Consider the following 17,238-nt stretch of genomic DNA (forward strand, 5'->3'; position numbering starts at 1 on the left):
ATTACATATACATAAAAACCAGTATGCAGGATTTCAGCGTTTGGGATTTTTCAGAATATAGCTTTGCCATTGTTATTTTAACAGTAGAACGAGTGGTGGAAGGAAGACAGCTCTGTCTGCGATGTTCTATCCTGATTGGAAAATTACATTCTTACCTATTGAAACTCTGAACCAAAACACCAGTCACCGCCTGTGCTTTGCATTTCCTAGGGACCAGGAAATACAGTGCACACTAACAGGATAAATGGACAACAGTTATTCAGTTAAAATGATACACTCGATGGATATGCAAATGAGTGTATGAAGTGTTATTTTGGGATATTTTCTGAACAGTTTCTCATAACCAACAGTTGCATATGAGCGTCACCAACCAAAGTGGCCAAGTTCTGAAAATGCCTGCAATAGTGAGGATTGTTGCCAACCTTCCCTTCGCCTCATTTCTTACTGAGCACTGTCCGCTGTCACAGGTCTTGAGTTGAGAGTGGCTGTGGGAACAGAGAGCAAAGTGACAGGTTGGATTATAGCATTTCGCCAGAGCAGGATATGTGAAAACAAATTGTAATTCCAGGGAAATGAGATAAATACCAGCATATAGAAGTGAAGGGAAAGAAGGCGTAATTAAATCTGACGAGAATACGAGCCAAGATTTGAGGTAGGAGGTGGTAATTGATCTGAGTCATTTCTTGAGGAGCTCCTCTCAGTATCTCTGTATCCAGAGGCCAGGAAATTTCCTAGGGTTTTCTCCAAGCTTCGCCGGTGCCTGGTTCTCTCCAGTTCCCTCCACTCCCCCTTGCAGTCCAGTCTCCATATAGCCTCCCTGCCTGGGGCAGTGGCCCTCATCAGTCTTACACACAGTTGACCCCTGCCTTCAGAACGTGACCCTTGAAATGTGAAAATGACCTTATCACTTCCCGACCCCAGGCCTTCAATGACTCCCGCTTACTTGCAGAATAAAAGTCAAGCCCTTTTTCTTCTGGTCAGCCTCCTGCTGGGTATAACTGATATCCTTCTTGTGCATGTGTCTGTGTGTGTATGTGTGTGTGCATGCATGTGTGTGTGCACAGGTGTGTGCATGTGTAAGCACACCCTCCACTGCATTCCATAAACTTTATTACGCTTTGGTGAGTGTGTCTGTCTGTCCTGAATGTTGCTGTTCTCCAGGAGGGAATTATGTGGAAGGTGGCATTATGTGGTTACCAGGGAGAGTCAGGAAGTCACAGGCCACCAGAAACTGTGAGCGGATAAAGGGGTGGAGGGGGTGAAGGTTTAAAAAGGGACAGGTGGAGAATTCAGTTTCCCCTCCTTTGTGGTTTCCTTTGGCACCAGACCTCCCAGCATGTCTTCCTGCTCCCTCTGGGTTCTGAATGAGGGCCAATGGATGATGCTCAAGCTTGGGAGAGAGGAGTAGGAAAGCAAGCACTATCGCCCTGTCCTGCTCTTAAAAGATAGTCTTTCTTCTTTGTGAACCCTAAACTTAAAATATGCTTTCATGTAACAGAGTGGCTGGGGATTAGCTGCATCTCTCCGAGTCTTTGATGACTAGGGGGCTTTTGCTCAGAGCACTCTGGAAAGGATTAGGACCTGCGTTTCTCTTCTGTGCTGGTCCTTAATTTCACGCTGCCTGGGCTTTTGCTGAATGTCTTCTTCCTCCTGCACACTAATTGCCTAGCTCTTAATAATTGATATCTTAAGGAGGTGCTGGGTAAGTTAATTGGCTAATGTTCCTGAAAGGATGGGGTCCTCACATACAAGGCTGTATAAAATGGGATTTTTATTTAGCATTTGCATCACAAGTTGATTTGTATTTCTTTCTAGCCTTTATATTTCAACCACATCAATTGTCTCATGTTTAGATAAATGGTGTGATTTAGAGGCGGAAGAAGAATGCAGTCTGAGTGGGTGGCACCGCTTAGGAAGAAGATTGGTCACCCAAATTTGCAACCCCACATCCGGTCACATTTCTCCATTAAGCATCTTGCTTTTTCAAGCTTCAGGTTTTTTTCCCCCCTCATCTAGAGTCCATTATTAGCATGCAAATCACTCTTAAGAGTGTTGTGTTGACCCACTAACACTCTTTTCTTTTCCTTTTTAAAAAAATATATTTTATTGTTTTTTTACAGAGAGGAAGGGAGAGGGATAGAGAGTTAGAAACATCGATGAGAGAGAAACATCAATCAGCTGCCTCCCGCACACCTCCTACTGGGGATGTGCCCACAACCAAGGTACATGCCCTTGACCAGAATTGAACCTGGGACCTTTCAGCCTGCAGGCCGACGCTCTATCCACTGAGCCAAACTGGTTAGGGCAACACTCTTTTCTTAATACCTTATTTACCCCAGTGGTGAGTTTGACAGCCAGCCAAGGGCGGGGAGAGGCTAGAATGGAAGAGATACTAGTGCTCATAGATGCCTAGTTCTTCCCAACACTGACTTCCTGGGCATCTTGTAGTTAGGCAGGAGTCTTAGTCTAATTCTGGGCAGTGGGCGATGAGCAGAATGGTAAAGAAGGAACCCTCTGCCCCCCGCCCCAGAAATGGCAAGCAGGAAGTAGAGCCACCATCAGCCTGGGGCCCAGAGACCACATGGAGCAGAGCCCTAGGGATGGGCTCCCTAGGAAATGCCTGTGAACAGGAAGCAACCTTTCATGCAAATCACTGTCAGGTTTAATTTGTTTCTAATGCATAACCCAGCAAACCTGAATGATAATAAGAAAAAGGGGGGAGGATGTTGCTGCAAAAAAATACCCAAAGGAGGCAGATGATTTTTGCCTGTGATATTTACTACATCATCTAGGAGCAGCCCTATGGTCATACTCTCCCGTCCTGACCAGTAACTGAAAGTCCTCAGCATTAGCACCCCTCTGACCACTGCATCTTTCCTCCTAGCTGGCTTTCTCTAATGTGCTGACTCCTAAACTCCACCGGTTCCTTCACCCTTTCACCATCCCACACAACACTCACTCCTTTCCCAGCTGACACCGACATCGCACCTGTGCACACACCCTCACCTTCATCAGATGAGCCTGGAGAGGAACCCTCACCTGTGCTCACAGGTGTCATTAAAATCATGAGTGCGGCCCCAGTGGCCCTCACCCCCCAGCGCTACTCCCTGACCCCAGGCCCTTCCCCACTTTCCCAGAAGACTGCTCGTTCTCTCCTTGTGTCCACACTTCACCTTCTCAGCAGATACACTTGCTCCCATTTCACTGGGAAAACAGACACTCAGAAGAGAAATTTCTCAAACTCCTGTCATCTGACCTCACCAGGTCCCTGCATTTCAGCCCCTGTTTTCTGATTTCCTTCTGTGATTCAGGGAGCACCGTCCAGCTCCTATCTAGGATGACGCCTCCACTTATGCATCCTGAGTCCTTTGCTCCTGCCTCCTCAGGGCAGGTCATAGCCTGCCCTGCTCCCATTTATCTCATTTCCATGCTTCAGAAACTGTAAGTTCCTATTCTGTGTGTGGCCTCATCCCCTTCCTAGTGCAGTTAGGAATTATTCAGTTCCGTTCATGTATAATATTCAGATATGAGAATGTAAATGCACTGGAGGTTTGGGCCATTTTATCCTAGCACTGGTGAACATTGCATAATTTATTGTTTATTATAAAAAGGGCTTTATAATTTATTGTTTATTATAAAAAGGGCTCCAAGGAGACATTTTTGAACAGAGGCACATTTCCATTAGATAAATCCACTGACATAGAATTGCATGGTAAAAACATACAATTACTAAATGTTGACAAATATTGTTAAATTGACTCCCTCCAAAACTTCTGTATGATATCTTCTACCTGTTTCAGCCTCTATGTGACCACAATATATTAATTTTTAGAATTTCTGACAATACAATAAGTCAAAGACTTTGTTTTATTTTACATTCTGCTTTGCATTGTGAAATTGATAATCGTTCCTACATTTATTAGACATTTGTATTTTTTTCTCCTAATCATGTTTCTTCTTCTAATAGCCTTTGAGTATTTTTTTCCTTTTTTTGCCCCCTTTCCTTTTGTATTGTGGGAGATCTTTAAATATTCTTATTATTAATGCTTTTTATATGAATGTGCTGCAAATAGTCTCTCCCAGTCTGTGCTACCTGTCTCTCAACTTGTTTTTTGTTATTGTTAATGAAATGGTAGCATCTTAGATGGATTTCTAATTGGTGTGAACGAACACACACACACACACACACACACACACACACACACACACACTCTGCCATAAATACAAACTTTAATGGGAGTGAGCTAGCAATAGGCACTAGAAGTAAATGCAGTCACATCCTCCATAGCCCCAAAGGCTCTCAGCATCCCTTCTGGGGGGCATGCCCTTAGCAGTGAGAATGGAAAAAACACATGTGTGGTTTTCTTTTTTATACCCATTTCCCAGTGGTTACTATCAAGCCTCTATGACTATTCTAAAATGAACTTGACTTTTCTGTTTTCTGGAAATGTCCAAGAGATTAAGGCAGCACGAGGAACTAACAGGTTTTGCAACTCTCCAGCAGCCAGTGTACAGGTTCATGAAAACAGGAAATAGTGATGGTCTTATGTTCAAGAGTGGTCCTTGAGGCAGAAGCAGCCAGAGGCACCAGCAGCTGGAGGGGATAGAGAGAGAAGAGGAGACCAGTGCATCATGGGGAGGGGACAGGTGGCAGGACTTCAGCGTGAGACCTGGGGGACAACGTGAGGTCCCTGGATGGCCCAACCTTGAAGAGACTGTGCCACGTGGAGAAGGCAGAGTGCTGAAATAGTCTCCAGTTCCATGTAGGGTTCAATTCAGCAAGAGTATATTTTAGGAAGGAACATACTGTTTCAGAAGGGTGCGCTAATTCTACTATTAACTTAGAATGTTATTCTGATGTGTTCCCTCAGCCATTACTGACAGCGTATCAAGTTCCTTTTTCACCCTCAGATTTAACCTGCAGTGATCATCACTTCTTAACTGCTCTGGACAGAACAAAACCTGAAATGTAATTTGCTTTAAGAATATAATCACTTATTGATTACTCTTTCTCTCGAGGAGATAGAATCAGTGTGTAAGCTTTTATCCAAGAAAGTCCAGGGCAGTTTTTATAGTTGGTATTTAGTTCAGATCCATTCAAACACTCCTTATGAAACTAGCATCTCAGACATTGTGTTGTAGATAATCATTATTTTTTAAAAAGGATTCATCATATGGCTCATGTGAAAAATTCACAGTAGGCAGACAATATTTAATAAGGAAATCAATAATATTCATTTCGGGGAAAATTAGGTATAGAATATAGCTGGAGAAGATAATAAAACAGGATCAAATCCCACATTTCAGACCTGGTGAGCCATTAGGGATAAGCAATTCACTGCGGTGCCGGGTGCAATGTGTTAGGAAGCTGACACCATCCAACGCTGTGTAAATGCAGATTCAGCCTCATCTGTCAAATGATTAAAACACAGGGAGAAAGAAATCTGGCCTCCGATGTAACATTCGCTGCTTTAGGAAACGACACTGAGGACGGGAATTTCCTCCACTCAGGAAAGGTGTGCTGGTAGGTGTGCTACTAATTTATAGAAAGGTTAACTTGCCAGGAGGAGAAGCGTACTGCCCATGAGGTCCTCTTAATATTTGTTCTAACATCCAAGGGTTACAGTGGGGAGGAACCTTGGATGCATCTCTTTGTGCCTCCCCTTTGCCTCCAGGGACACCACCTACGTCACTGCTGACAGGACACCATCCTATTGCTTCAGGAAGGTTTCAAAGCTAGTGTTGTCAAAATGCTCCGTGTTTTTGCAGGTCAAACTCTAATTCTTTATAACTCCCACTAATTAATAGTGGTAGTAGTACTTTCTAGCATTGCTTAGAATATATATAGCTTTTTAAAAAAAATAATATAACCCAGTTGCAAATATCTGAGGGCAGCTCTCTTACTTCTGACTTTTCTTCTCTAAGCCAAACATCTCCAGACCTCTCAACATAATCTCTCAAATAATTTAGAAAACACAAACATTCTTTAAAACCTTAGTTTATCTGAGAGCCATCATTGCTTTATAGTTTTTTAGAAAATTGGTTGATTTTCGGGTATCAGTTCAAAACTGAGACTCAGGCACAAACTATGAGAAGATGTTTTTTAAAAACTACCCATTTACCTATCCATACAACCAACTTCAATGTTGTTTTCATGAAGTTATTTGTTTAGGGTGGGTGGCAAAATCATGTGTTCGAGAATTAGAGTGAGATATGAAGACAGGATTTATTTCTTAATAGCTATATGATATTAGATTAGTTACTTAACTCCTCTATTTGTCTTACAAAATATATGTGAGACTAGATGTTGAGTAGCACAACCATGAATGGTCCGATTCAGCAACAGGTCCTCCTGAAGGTGCCACCTGGGAACATGCACTGTCCAGGTAGAGCCAGAGGGAACTTTAGCCCAACTTCTGCCTCTAATCAGTGTGGTCAAAGCAATTGTCAGATTCACCAATTTCATCCTGGAGTTACAACAAAGCCCATGTTTATGCATGGATTATATAAAACAAGCATTACTTTTTAACTTCCTTTCTTCCAATTTTATAACTACTTAGCATCTTCTTCTAGGTACATTTGGCACCCAGTCGGAACAGCTTGTTCATCTTCATGTATTAAATTAAAAACAATTACTAGGGTTACACTCAATAATTCTAATAAAAATGTTGTTCACTCTTTTTAAATCCAGGATTTGCACTTATATTATTATGTATTATCCAAAATTAAATTTCCAAGTGAATCCTGTCATATTTAGTCTCAGAGTCAGTATAATCTATCTGCATTGCTTTGTCTTAGGCAATAAAAAGAAAGATTTTATTTTTTGTTTTTTTGCTGTTATCTTCTTGCCTCCTTCATGCCTGAAAATGACTATCTGAAAGCATTGTTAGCTAAGCCTTATTTAATGATTTTCACTGGGCATAACTACTGACTGGCTATGACCCAGGGAAGCACCTGACCAAGCGTGTGCTGCACTCTCCGGTGACATCCTGGCCTTCCCTCTGGCTGGTGTCAACTCTAATCAAATTGGGCTTACAGCAAGGTTTTTGTCTCAATGGCTTCTTAGAAAACTTTTGAGCGTGGATATTTTTTGCCTCAGAGACATGCACAGAAGAATCATCCCTCCTTTCTCTCGTCTTACTGCAAGCTAGAATGTTTGCTTCTAAATAATTCTGTCCCTGAAATGTCAAATGGGAAGCTTTTGCAAACAACTAATCTTGATTATGGAAAATATATGCCATGATGGACAACAATAACAATGATAATAGTAATAGTAATGGTTACAATAGCAATGAATATTTATTGAGTGGTTACAATATGTGGGCATTAAAGCGATGAATTATTATAAGACACTGCCCATTTCTTCAACAATCTCTCAGTCTATTGAGCATATAAAAATAATTAGGATCGACCAGGCAAGTGCAACAATAGAGATTACTGTGCATATTAAGAAAGCACCCTGTCCACCCTCACGTCACGGCCCAAAAAATTCTGTATTGGTCAAAATCAAGAGGAAAAGCCAAAAGCACAAGAGGGAAGCTGCACACATTGTGCAGCAATGGCATGGTCCTTTTGGTCTGGAGAGTGTAAAATGGCACAACTGCTTTTAAGGGAGAACATAGGAAGAAAGAAGGCTTTGTATTTCAAAGAAAAGCTAAGTTTAAGTATCTCTGTGCCAGGGACTCATAGTCCACTATTATTGCCTATGCAGCTCAATATCTCCAATACTTGCTTATTGCTTTTATTGCAAGCTAACTTCATATTTCTCTCATTAATAGACTTTTTCATCAAAAATTGATATTTATGCATATCTAAGAGACCCTTCACACTTTTTGTGCATCAGGATAGGACTGAGTTGCTCATTTTCTGAGAGATGTACTAGTACATGCACAGACATTAGGAACCACCAACATGCATAACAGACAGACACATTTTCTGACACTTAAGGTCATTGGTACATAGGATTTCATTGGTGCTGGTATGCAGTTCTCTGCTCTTAAACAGGATAGTGCCAGCAATGTTATCCAGTAAGGAACTGGATGGTAAATATTTTAGGCTTTAAGGGCCAAGGGCCAAAAACTTGGGTGATGTGTTGGAATATATAGAACTACTTAAAATTGTAAAAATACATTTTTAGCTTGCATGCCTTACAAAAGTAGGCAACAGGTTGGATTGTTCCTTGGTTCAAACCTAAATGTTACCACTATGGATTATTATAAGAATATTATTTATATTGATACAATGTTCTTATAAGTAGAAGTTTTAAAATATCAGTAAAAATTTAAAATATTGCACTATATTTACCCTGGCCAGTCTGGCTAAGTGATTGGAGCATTGGCCCACACACTGAAGGGTTCATGGGTTCAATTCCCGGTCAAGGGCACATACTTGGGTTGCATGTTCAATTCCTGGCCCTGGTCAGGGTGCTTGTGGGAGGCAACCAATCAATGTGTCTCTCTCACATTGATTTTTTTTTCTCTCTCTCTTTCTCTCTCTCTCCCTACCTCTCTACCTTCCACCCTTTCTAAAAATTAGTGGAAAAAATATCCTCAGGTGAGGATTAACAAAAAGTAAAATAAAATATTGCACTATATTTAATAGCAATGTTTTTAGGAACTATTTAGGAAACACTAATCTTTCCCTGTTGGTAGAAAATATGTTTTAAATATCTTCCCTAAACATTTAATCTATTTGTATAAAATATTTTAAAAGTAGTTGCAACTATGGGCAGTGTGTGTATTACTACGTATTATGCACAAAAATATGTGAAATGGAGAAACTGTAAACAGGGTTTGCTGTATTCAACAAAGTATCAAAATCAATGAACAGCCCTCAACTCTGTTGCTTCTCTTGGTGATGCAGCTCTTGTACCTAGGCAAAGTCCGTCACTGACCACCTGGATCAGCTTGAAGGCTAAAATTTCTGATTCTTCAGATGCCAGCACCTTTTAAAAGAGATAACTTTGTGCATACTGGGGCAAATACATTTTCTCTCCTTTTGAGGGAGAAGCTGTAAAATTTCCTTTTTCCTTTATGCACACCTGTGTGTGTGTGTGTGTGTGTGTGTGTGTGTGTGTATGAGAGAGGGAGAGAGAGAGAGAGAGAGAGAGAGAGAGAGAGAGAGAGAGAGAGAGAAGATCATACCAGGGTATCAGATGCAAACACCCTAAATTAAAGAAGAAGGAAGGTCATAGAGTGTACCTGATGGAAGGTTCTGCCATAATCTCCCTTGAAATTCGTTGCTTTTCCTTTTATGCAAATGATGTCCAATCTTTCAGCTGTGTGTCAGCATGGGAGGTTCTCATTGTTATGGAGATGATCCTTTACCTGTCTTTCTATCAGTGTAGCTGAAGCTAATTCAGGGCACTGATGTAAGATTATTATCAGGCTGAACACTTACCTGACAAAATTTATGGTGATGAGTCTGGTACACACTGGATATACCAATGATCTCTGATCATGCGTTTTTACCTCGTTCCTATTAGTTGGTGACAGCTGTCAAAAACGCGGTTGTTATCGTTTTATTTACTTCTGACATTTGAAGGTCACTTACAGTTTTAATTAAATTTTCCCTTTGTCAACTCAGAAATACCACTCAATTTAGTTCTCTATTGCTCCTGAAGCTGCCATGGCATTTTAGGAGCCGATTATTTCAAGATTGCATCGCCAAACTAGTTATTGCAATGACAATGATTATTGAATGCCACCAATATGTTGAGAAAGAGATTAGTCTCTCCTACCAGGTAGACCTAGCATCTGAATGGGAGACTCGCCTTCTGTTTATTCCCTGATGAACTCTGAGCGCTTGTACTTGGCCAGGTTCTTGCAGGTCACTCCGAGTGCCGTGTCCTCCCTGCTCCTGGGCAATTCCAGTATAGGTGCTGCCTCTGTGTTAGGAAGGGACAGATTCTTCCCCATTCCTGATACTTTCTTCCTTATACATTAGCCTAGACAATTGAAAAACACAGAGAAGTACAAGTTTAGGAAGCAAATTAAAACTATTAGATTATGGCTTTGTTAAGGCCAAGACATTTTGATATCATAGTTTATAGTGACCAGCATTTTACATAATACTTGATTCCTAGTAGTGGTGTTAGAATGGAGGTGTTGGCCACTAAGTATTCTTGCCTTGGGTAATATTGTCATTTATGGCAACTTTGACCATAGATGAGTGATTCTTGGTACCCTTAGACCAAAATGGGGGTGGAGGATTAGAGTGTTGACTTTGCATTACACAGACTCATCTTTTCCTAAGCAGAGTAACTGAGCCAGAGATTTGACCACAGGGGGAAAACACTCTTTACAACAATAAGTCTTTTAGATTTCAAGAATGAAACAGTATTTGCTTGTTTTAAATTACAATTTAATACATTGTGACTGCAATTTTCCCATCACTCTCAACATTAGGGAGTTTAGCTTTCATGGTTAAGGCTAGGTATAGCTTGAGTGGCAGATGAGCTGCGACAAGTTCAATTCTAAATTCAGAACCAAGGAAGGGTGAGTGGAAGGGTTAAGGTTAGATTCAGGTACTTAAGAATCACTCCCCACAATGTGGCCCCTAGTTGAAGCTGGTTAAGTGATTTATAGTGGAAGGAGATTTCTACCCTAGAATCAAGGTTTCCTTGTACTGGAAATTTTCTAGTGAGAAGCAGTGAAGGTCAGACTGGCACAAAACTGAAAATACTTGCTGAGTAAAGACACTACATTATTAGACAGAGCCCACTATCAATGCATGTGTGGGTTTCCCCACCAGATATGGTTAACATAACTCCATAATAGACTTCAGACTAATTCTGTCCTAAAACCAAAAACAAAATGACTTGCTCCATACATATTCTCTCTGTGACACACAACACACACACACACACACACACACACACACACGATAAGGGAATCAAAACTTGTTAGTATAGAAAACCAGCTATGCTCTGGCGAGTTTTTCTCAGTGGTTAGAACATCAGTCTGCAGACTGAAGGCTCATGGATTCCATTCCAGTCAAGGGCACATACCTCCATTGCAGATTTGTTCCTTGTCCCTGGTCAGAGCATGTGCAGGAGGCAGCCAGTTGATGTGTCTCTAAAAATCAATGGAAAAACTATCCTCTGGTGAGGACTGAAAAAAAAAATCAACCAAACACAAAGGAAGGCATTACTAGAGGAAACTAAGGACAAAAAATTATATAAAATACATAAAACAAATAATAAAATTTCATAAGTAAATCCTTTCCTATCAGTACCTATTTTAAATATATTAAATATATTTATTATTATATTACATTTATGTTTAATAAATATATTATTAAATATATTTAAAATATTAAACATCCCATTCAAAAGATGTAAATTGGCTGACTGGATGAAAGAATAACCCCACAGGATTCCATTATGCTGTCTACAAGAGTTTCACTTAAGATCTAAGAACATACAGAGTTTAAAAATGAAGAAGTAAAAAATAGTGTTATGCAAATAGTAACCAAAAGAGGGCAGGGTGGCTATATTAATATTAGTATAAAGTCTATATTAAAATAGACTTTAAGTGAAAACTGTTACAAAAGACAAAGAAGAATATCCTATATAATAAAGATGTAATATGCAAATTGACCATCATTCCAACACACAAGGTGGCCACCCCCATGTGGTCAAAGATGGCCACCCCCATGTGGACACAAGATGGCTGCCACAAGATAGCCGGCAGGGGAGGGCAGTGGGGGTGACCGGGCCAGCAGGGGAGGGCAGTTAGGGGCAATCAGGTTGGCAGGGAAACAGTTAAGCATCAATCAGTCTGGCAGGGGAGTGGTTAGGGGGTGCTCAGGCTGGCAGGCAGAAACAGTTAGGGGCATCAGGTAGGCAGGCAGGCAGGCGAGTGGTTGGGAGCCAGCAGTTTTGAATTGTGAGAGGGATGTCCCATATTGGAGAGGGTGCAGGCTGGGCTGAGGGACACCCTCCCCCCATGCACGAATTTCATGCACGGGGCCTCTAGTTACATAATAATAAAGAGTAAATTCAACAAACAACATAATCATAAAAACATATGAACCAAACATCAAAGTTTCAAAATATATGAAACACATGAAGAAATAATTGTAAGGAGAAACAGATTGCTACACAATAATTATAAGAGGCTTTAATACCCCACCTTCAATAATGATAAAACAACCAGCCAGAAAATCAATACAGAAACAGAGAACTTGGACAATTCTATAGACTACTTTCACTTAACAAAAATATACCCCCCACCCCAACAACAACAGAATACATATTTTTCTCAAGTGCACATGGAACATTCTTCAGGATTGATCATGTTAGGTCACAAAACAAGTGTTAACAACAATTTTTAAGGTTTCAAATCATATACTGTGTCTTTTTAGTCACAATGGAATAAAACTAGAAATCAGCAGAAGATGGAAAAATGGAAAAGTTAAAAAAATGTGTGAAATTTAAACAACACACTCACAAAGAAACAATGGGTCAAGGAACAAATCCCAAGAAAAATAGTAAATACCTTAAGACAAATAAAAATGAAAAGAAAAATGACATACCAAAATGCACGAACTGTGTGAAAACAGTGCCAAGAAGAAAATTTTTAGCTGTCAATTCTTACATTGAAAAGAGAAAAAGATATCAAATTAACAACTTAACTTTATGATGTAAGGAACTAGAGAAATAAGAACAAACTGAGCCCAAAACTGGTAGAAAGCAAGAAATAATAAAGATTAAACAGAGATAAATAGAACAGAATAGAGAACAATTGAGGAAATTATTAAAACCAAGATTTGGCTATTGACAAACCTTTAGCTAAATTGATATTTTTAAAAATGAGAAGGCTTTAATAACTATAGTTAAAAATGAAACAGTAGACATTACTACTGATTTTATTAAAGTAAAAAAAATATTTTTAAAAGTACTATGAATAATTGCACACCGACAAGTTGTATAACCTAGATAAAATGGACAAATTACTAGAAAAACATAACTTACTGGGACTGAAGTTTGAAGAAATAAAAAATATGAATAGAACTTAAAATCATAAGCATATTGAATCCATAATCAAAACCCTCCCAACAAAGAAAAGTCTGGGACCGGTTAACTTCACTGGTGAATTCTATCAAACATTTAAGGAAGAATTAAAACTAATTTTCACTAAACTCTTCAAAAAAATTTGAGAAGGGAATACTCCCGGACTCATTCTGTGAAGCCAGCATTACCCAGATATCAAATCAGACAAAGACATTACAAGAATAAAAAAAACCTCAAACACACACACACACACACACACACACACACAATACAACACAAAAAACAAACAAAAAAAATCCAAAACTACAGACCAATGTCCCTTATTAATATTAATGTAAAAATCCTCAACAAAATACTAGCAAATTGATTTCAACTATATAGTAAAATGATTATACACCATAACTTAGTGGAATCTATTCCTGGGATACAAGGATGGTTCAGCATATTAAAATAAATCAAGGTAATAAATCACATAACAGAATGAGAAGAAAAACACACACAATAATCTCAATTATAAATAAATATAATTTGACAAATTCAACACACTTTCATGATAAAAGCACTTGAGAAACTGGGAAGAAAAGAAAACTATTCCAACGTATTAAAGACCATTTATTGAAAACCCACAGCAAACATCATACTTAATGGTGAAAGACAAAGATTTTCCTTCAAGATCAGGCAGAAGAGAAGGATGCTTGCTTTTGCCACTTCTGCTCCACATAGTACTTGAAGTCCTATCCAGAGCAATAAGGCAAGAATAATAAATGAAAACATCAAATGTGGAAAAGAAGGAAAATTATTTGTCTTTATGGAGGTATTATATTATGAGTTGAAAACCCTAAAGATTTAAAAACAAAACAAAACACTGTTAGAATGAATAAATTAATCCAGTAAAGTTGCAAAATACAAAATTAACACAGAAAAATTAGTTGCATTTCAATACTAACAATAAACAAATCTAGAAGAAAATTAAGAAAATAATTTTATTTACAATCGCATTACCAAAATGAGATACCACTTTCCTCCCCTCAGATTGTCTATGGTTATCATAAACAGAAATTAACAGGTGTTGATAAGGATGTAGAAAAATTGAAACTCTTGCATCACTGGTGGAAGGTAAAAAAGGTATAGCCACTATAAAAAAAATGTGGTTCCTCAAAAAATATGCATACAATTACTATATGACCCAGAAATTCCATTTCAGGACATATACCCAAAAGAATTAAAAGCAGGAACTCAAACAAGAATTAGGAGATATGTTGTCTAATGAGGACAGTTTCAACTTGGAAAGATGAAATGTTTTAGAGATGAATGGTGGTGATGGCTGTACAACTATGAAAATGTACTCATTGATGAAGAACTGCACATTGAAGATGCCAAATTCTATGTTATATCAAATTTACAATAAATAAATAAATAAATAAATAAATAAATAAATAAATAAAAAAAACTCAAGAGGGGGAAAGCAACCACCTATATCTGTTTGTAAATGAGCCCTAGAGTTCATTCTTATGTGATCCAGGCCTGCTGACTTTATTTGGGCTTCATGGGGTCTGAGATTCTTTTTTTTTTTCCTTTGGATAATACTAATTTTTACTTTTATTTTTTAAATTTCTTTATTGATTAAGATATTACATATGTGTCCTTATCCCCCCATTACCCTCTAACTCCCCCCAACCCATGCCCTCACCCCCCTGTTGTCTGTGTCCATTGGTTAGGTTTATATGCAAGCATACAAGTCCTTTGGTTGATTTCTCCCCCTTACCCCTCCCCTCCCTTAACTTCCCTCTGAGGTTTGACGGTCTGATCTATGTTTCTCTGTCTCTGGATCTGTTTTTGTTCATCAGTTTATGTTGTTCATTATATTCCAGAAAGGATATATGCACCCCTATGTTCATAGCAGCACAATTTACCATAGCTAAGATTTGGAAACAGCCTAAGTGCCCATCAGCAGATGAGTGTATTAAAAAACTGTGGTACATCTACACAATGGAATACTACGCTGTGGTAAAAATGGAATACTACGCTGTGGCAATAGCATGGATGGAACTGAAGAGCATTATGCTAAGTGAAATAAGCCAGTCAGAGAAAGATAAATATCACATACTCTGAGAGTCTTTTTGTGATATCTCAGTCTGCCTGCTGTCACCATCTTGAAATTCTTAGTCATGTTTAAACTGGAGGCCTTGTATTTTCATTTTGCACTGTATTCTGAAAGCTATGTAGGTGGCCCTGCAGCATACTGTCGGCTTGGCAATGGCATGCCCTGCTCAAGCGTGGGATTGGCTATCTATGGGCTGGAGTAGTGGGATGAAGGGGTCACTTACTGTCATCCCTGCAAGCCTAGCTTATGACTTCCCACTGTGGGTACAGAGTCCAGGGATGGGAAGTATGAGGAAGAGAGACAGAGAGAGAGGCTCTTCCTTCTTCATGGGGAATATGGATTAGATATTGTCTGTTATCCTAGAGACAGCAACAATTTCAAACCTATTTCTTCAATGGAATGTGGATGCCATGGATTCAGAGGAACCTGTGGGAGGAGGAATTTCTTCATGGGCTTCAGTAGATGCTTCCTCAGGCTCAAATTGCCCTTCAGTTCCTAAAACCTTTAAGTCCATTTTACATAAACCATGTTTCAAGCAACTCTCCTTTATGCCAAATGTGAAAACAAATTTTCTGAATAAAAACACATTTTTCCATTTATCTACTTCAAGTTTTCTTCGAAACTTTAAAAATCTGATTCTGTCATTCTATGTATCAACCATTCATCTTATCTGTGTGTCAGTGAGTCTGAAAATAAATGAAATTGGAGTTATTAGTGTGAAAACAAAGTGTAGTCTGACAACTCCTACTTTAAACAGAAAATAAACCGACATTACCAACAAAATCGATTGGGCAGAAAGGTGCTCCAGGAGACCCAATGGGATGGTTTGCAAACTGGCCTAACGTTTGCCTTTTAGCATCATCAGCTCCTGCACTCTGGTGTGCACTTGTGAAATCACCTCCCCTAAATTATTTTACAAGCGAGTTCTGCGAGTCAATGAGCCAAGGTCTAGGGAAGCCGCAGGACACGTCTGCCGCATGCTCCCTGAACAGCCTGCTGCTGCAGGAATCTGTAGCCAGTCTCACTGGCATCAGCCCAGTTGCTTTTCCTTCTAAGTGCCAGTCTCTGCTTCAGCGCTTAAAGCAATCTCTCCAATATTGCTTACATTTAAATATTTGTTTATCTGACAGAGATTCAAACAGACACAGTCCTATCTCTGAATATGCAGGACCCTCAGGAGGAGCTCAGATTTGAAAGAAAGCAGCCAAAATCGGTTTCTTTAATATGCGACATAAGTATGTGTATCGCACACCACACATCCGTGGACACATGTGTACATGAAACTAAATGCACAAGCAAAATAGCAATGTTTCTTTCTGTAACACAGTATATAGTCCTGTGCAGGTAATTTTTCTAACTGTTAATTATTATGGTAATTACTCACCTGGAGGCAGGAGGTGATGGACAACCCGTAGTTACATTGTACCGTGTAGACAGGGAAAGTGTGAAGGGATTAATTACACTGTGTAAGGCTGGCGATGATGTCTTTGTATGGTTGAAACTGTGAGTCTGTGGAGTTGAAGCTTTGCATTTTTTCTTGTAATCTTAAAGCTTTCTAAAGGCAGGCTATGAAGGAAGGTAGAAATTTCCCCCAATCCTTATCAGAATCAGATAAGACTATTCATTTAATGGCAGAAACACTAAATTTTGAATGTGTTTATTGTGCATATTGCACCAACATTTATTATTATTTTTTAATATTCAAGTACAGAGTTCATGGTTTATGGATTTTTCTTTTGTTGAGTTATCCCTGTCTTAACTCCTCTTTGCGTTTTTGATAGGAATTCTGCTCTTTGCAGACAAACATGACTTTCTCCTTAGCAAGGTCACTAAAGACTCCAGATGTCTTAACTACGCTGGAAACATGCTGATACTTCTTCATGGCGGCATTTTTATTTAAAGCAAATAGAACCCTGTATGCCATTTAAATGGTCTGAAAGCATTCAGAGTGACCCACGCAGGACAAAGTAACCTGCGGGAGAAACATCACAGGTGTGCTTATTAAAAGGTAAGAAGGTGAGATATGACCAGATGGAAAAATATGTGTGAAAAAATATTATGCTTATATTATGGCACTCTATTTAGAAATAACATTTGGATTAACTATGGAGGGAAATTA

The sequence above is a fragment of the Plecotus auritus genome (assembly GCF_963455305.1).
Source record: "Plecotus auritus genome assembly, chromosome: 1".
Taxonomy (NCBI): Eukaryota; Metazoa; Chordata; class Mammalia; order Chiroptera; family Vespertilionidae; genus Plecotus; species Plecotus auritus.